This window comes from Artibeus jamaicensis, unplaced genomic scaffold (assembly GCF_021234435.1).
Source record: "Artibeus jamaicensis isolate MK-2021 breed Jamaican fruit bat unplaced genomic scaffold, CSHL_Jam_final scaffold_3128, whole genome shotgun sequence".
Classification (NCBI taxonomy): domain Eukaryota; kingdom Metazoa; phylum Chordata; class Mammalia; order Chiroptera; family Phyllostomidae; genus Artibeus; species Artibeus jamaicensis.
Genome location: NW_026522036.1, coordinates 2,670,531 through 2,675,731, shown reverse-complemented (window position 1 = coordinate 2,675,731; position 5,201 = coordinate 2,670,531). Strand labels below are relative to the sequence as shown.

The following is a 5,201-nucleotide window of genomic DNA, read 5'->3' as shown; positions in this document are numbered from 1 at the left end:
AGTTCTAATGGTTCTCTTGCATTATTGTATGGGGAATATTTTAAAAACAAAATACATATTAGCATCTTAATATATAACCCTACCATATATGTTACTGTGTTTTTTGAAATATGTGCAATAAACATGTACTATTTTCTTAATTAGGAAAATATATTTTTATAGAGTGTACTTCTTTTTGAGTTATTATAACTAGAAGTGTCTAAGCAAATGACATAATTTAAAAAAGGAGTTTCTCAAAGGGAGGGATAATCAACAATGGGCTTGAGACTTTTTTTTAAGATTTTATTTATCTTTAGAGGGGAAGAAGAGAGGGAGAGAAACATCAATGTATGGTTGCCTGGAGCACTTCCCCTGCTGGGAACTGACCTGCAACCCAGGAATGTGCCCTGACTGGGAATTGAACTGCGATCCTCTGGTTCATAGGCCTGCGCTCAATCCACTGAGCTACACCAGCCAGGGTAAGGGCTCGAGACTTTTTAAACCATATATAATGGCGTTTTCCAATTCCACTGTTTTAGTAGCATTACTTGCCTATATATTATTAAAAATGAATAACTATTTCTTTTCTCATTTTGCAAAAGCTTCAAGTTTTTAAACCTTATTGAATATCTTAATTTTTTAATATCAATTTTGATTTCTAGACTTCTGAAACAAAACAGGCCAATGAATATTCTAAAGGTAAAAGTAAATGTAAAGGTAGGCATTCTTAGAGTCCTACAAACTGATTCTTGAACAAGGATGATATTCAAATGATGGCATTTAATGACCAGTATGGCAAGAACACTAACCAATCAGAGCAGATGTATGAAATTATTCTTTAAGGGTTAAATAACCACTCCGATCTTCGGACGCATCACCAAAGTCATCTGGGTTGACTGAGATCATCACTACATACTTCACTCTGTCCAGATTTATATTCAATAATTAAATTCAGGAGACCACATTTTCCCAGTTTATTGGTAGATTTGTTGGGTTAAGCTGTCACCTCTTCTTATAGCTGACAATTCAGTCAATATTTGGGGCAATGAAATACCAACAAGCATCTACAAGTGTCCAGATACAGCCGCTACCTTTCAAGATCTCTAATTTGTGCCATGAACAGACTTACTGACACAGATAAGTGTGAATCTTCATAATTAAGAAGCATCGGTCTGACAGAGAATTCATTAATGGTGAACTGAATTGATGACCCCAGGAAAAAATATACCCAAACCCTTAAAGGAACAGGCACTTAGTCTCTGTTCTGGTTGCTAGGTCTCAGACACCTTTAAGGCCGGTTTCTATTACAAATGGCTCTGTGTTTATTTTGTACTGCGAGTTTTGAGGCCTCTACCTTAGATAGAGTAGAATATTGGCTACTTTTCTCTAGACCAGCAGTGTCCATCAGAACTTCTGTGATGATGGAAATGTTCTGTATCTGTGCTATTTAATATGATAGCCACTATATACATATGATGACTCTACACTTGAATATGGCTACTATGACTAAGAGACTAACTTTTGTTTTCCTTTCATTTTAATTGATTTAAATTTGAATTAAAATAGACATTTGGGTCTGCTATATTGGAAAGTCCAGGTCTAGACTCATTAAACCTCTAGTAAGCCAAATTTCATGTAACAAGTGGCTTATTCTTTATATTTGAGATTATATACTGATAAAGTTATAGAGTCTAAAAAGACATTCCAAATATATTTTTGATTGAATATGGTAAATGCTTTCCTATCAGGGATATGAATTGAAAAACAGAGAAGAACTTCAGTTAATAGTGACCATTAAATATCTAAATAGTAATATATCTAATAGTAATCATTAACTATCTAAAATCTGCATTGTTTGTTTGCCTGTCATACAAGGTACAATCTAGGTATTGCCTACCATTTCCCCCTCAAATAAATGAGATTAACAGTGGAACTGTGACTAGAATTCTATCAAGTCCAAGGCAAAATCCAAAGGAGGCAGCTAGATATTAGAAACTCAAGGTGGCTCTAGAGGGAACCTTGGTGAGATCTGTGCTTGGCCAGGACTCTATGAAAACCATAGCTGGAGGTGCAAAGGCCAGGTATGGCCAGAAATAACTATTATTTTGACAAAAATAAAACTAATAATAGCAAGCATTTGCAGACATTTTAGTGATGGGGTCCTGTGTTAAGTACTTTCAACATTTCAGAAATAGTACATAATCCTCATAATGACTGGTTGTTAAAACAGGGGTTTCCAGATGGCAGGGACTGGTTAATAACCAGTTTTTAGGAAGATGACGTTTCTTTTATCATTATCAGAAGCACTTGCAAGAAGTGGCCAAGTTAAGTTTTGCTTGTTTTGACTAATAAGCTCAATTAAGTTTCACTTATGTGGCTTAAATGGTTTGTCTGCTCAGGGAATTTTCCAAGTCCAGTTCCTATTTTATATTTAACTTTAACAATAACTTAAACATGCATCATTATTATTTATCTAACAACAATTCAAAGAACCACATGCTAACAACATTCCCATTTTATAGGGAATAAGTATTTTAATTCATGCCTTGATAGTCAAAATACAAGCTGGATAGTGAAGTGGGGCTAAGGGATTTGTAATAATGAAAGAAAAATGTATAAGAAGCTAGCAAATAGACACAGAGAGATTTGAAACCAGATTAGCAGGGAAATGAAATATGGAAATGGTATAATGAAGTATTAAAGCCAGTCATAATTAGCAGAATGTATCAGTAACTTCACCTTAAAAAGATACCCAATTAAAGAGATGGATCATCTGGTAGTGGCCAATCCATAAGTTGGTACTATGTGAACTTATAACCACTTCAAACTTCCTGCTATCAGAGGAAGACAGATTGGACTTCCCAAGGCTGAATAGCAAGTATCACTGACTGTTTATATAAGCTGCTCAGTTTGTTCAGAAAAACAGTGGAAGAACTGGCATTGGCTCAGTCATTTGTAAAATGTGTTGAGCTGTGCTAATATGATAGCTTTTTAAAACTATTATTTGTTGCACGATTTAATGACAGGTTAATTCTGCTTCCATTTTAACAACTGTATATATCAGAGCCCATCACATCTGAAGTTCAGATGAAGGAATTGAAAGTAGTATTAAGGAAAAGTCAGCACAGCATGCATGCTAAGATGAGCAATTATATAATCTGCAGCAGTAACTATTAAACTGCAGTGGGGCTGGCACAGGGGGCAGAGCAGAGACTCCCACTCTGCCACCCCACCCCCACATGCACAGGTTCTGATCTACAACCACTTGGTCACCTGAGTTGAGAATTGTCAGGGGTTTAGGTGACAACCAATATCATGCTATTGGAAATCCTAGGGGTTCGATTCATTCCATCCTACAGTCTTTAGAAATGTATATTTTATAATATCTTCCAACACCGAAATGGCAAAGTACACTAATTGCAAAGATCATTTAAAAAAAAAACAAAAATGAAAAACAAACAAGGAAAGAAGCTCTCTCTTTGCCACATCTACTGCAAGAATGAAGACTATTATCAGCAACAACGGTCAACATCTCAGAAAATGTCCACATCATTCTGCAGGGGCACACAGTTATTGTGAAGGGGCCCAGGGGCACCCTGTGAAGGGACTTTGGTGACATCGATGTAAAACTCAATGTAAAACTCCTTGGAAAGAAAAAGAAGAAGCTCCTGGTTAACAAGTGATGGGGAAATAGAAAGGAACTGGCCGCTGTTTGCACTATCAGCAGTCGGGCACAGAACTCGATGAAGGGTGTTAGAATGGGCTTCCGTTACAAGATGCCATTGTGTATGCTCACTTCCCCATTGATGTCATTATTTAGGAGAATGGTTCTGTTGTTCAAATCAGAAATTTCTTGGACAAAAAAACACACCTGCAGGGTTCAGGTGAGGTCAGACTTTGCTTGTTCAGTATCTCAGGCTCAGGAAGATGAGTTGATTCTTGAAGGAAACAACATTGAACTTGTTGAACTTGTATTAAATTCAGCTGCTTTGACTTAGCAAGCCACAGCAGTTAAAAACAGCGTAGCAGAAAATGTTTGGATGCTATTTATGTTTCTGAAAAAGGAACAGTTCAGCAGGATGAATAAGAACCAAGATGTCCATCTGTAGAAACGGGAAGATTCTGAACGATTCTTCACACTTATTTGCATTATTTTACAGATGTAATAAAAACCATTTAGTGATTTGGGAAAAACAAAGAAAGAAACAAACAAACACCTTTGTTGCTCAGATTTAGATCTCTTGTAAATAGGTTATTTGGGGGAATAACTCTCTGGGTGGCTTTAAGTTTGCATTGTTGCACTAGGAACACAGCTGTTACTCATAACAAAATTATAGAGAAGAAAAACCTGCTATTGTCGGTCATTTAGACCACAGCCAGGAGGCAGCTCTTCATAGGGGAATCCCTGGTGACTTGTACAATCTAGTTTAAAATGACTGAAACGATGAAGCCCAAAGCACTTTTACTGAGACACTATTAAATAGGCTAATAGAACTTAATTGCTCCAACAGTTTTTCCAGATTCATCATCTGGTGCAAGAAGTAAAAGAAAAGTTTGAACATTTAATTTAGAAATTTGTTTTTAAAAATGCATAAAGCACTTGAGTAATATCAAAAGTCAACACAAAAATCTTCAGTCTGAGAATTAATTTAGGATATTTAGTTTAGAAATCAAGTAGCTGAAGAAAGAATGCTTTAGCAATGCTAATAGATATTTCTTTGGCCAAGTAGAATAAAAAAATATATGCCAGCTATTTAATATATAGCTTCATATTCATTTACAATCAGGCTTCATAGACTAGACTCAGAGTCTATGTAATATAGATAGTAACACCCTATTTTAGGGTGTTACTACCAGAGTAGTAAACAAGCTCCAGACAAGATTCTTAAGCAGGTGAAAGTATTCTTCACTAGGCTTTATTCATTTCTTCTCCTTGTTGTGTCTTCTCCATTGGTATCTCTTACCAGAATCCCTTAGAGTCTAAATATTTATTGCTTTCTTTTCTACATCAATGTTCTCCCTAATTCTTCAATATCACCATCCTTTCTCCCACTCCTTTCTCCCACTCCATTAGACATTTTCTTCCTATCAGGTGACCAATGAATAAACGGACAAATTATTGTTAATAAAAATAATTAGCTTCCACATACATATTTTCTACCCTTGGTAAGATACTCATAATTTGAAATACTCTTCATCTTGAAAGGTAGTAGCAATGTAAT

General features: G+C 35.7%; 1 pseudogene; it reads left to right on the top strand.

Moving 5' to 3' along the window:
* The first annotated feature begins 3,478 nt into the window (after positions 1-3,478).
* LOC119042504 (60S ribosomal protein L9-like) lies at positions 3,479-4,066 on the top strand (annotated as a pseudogene).
* Positions 4,067-5,201: the final 1,135 nt, after the last annotated feature.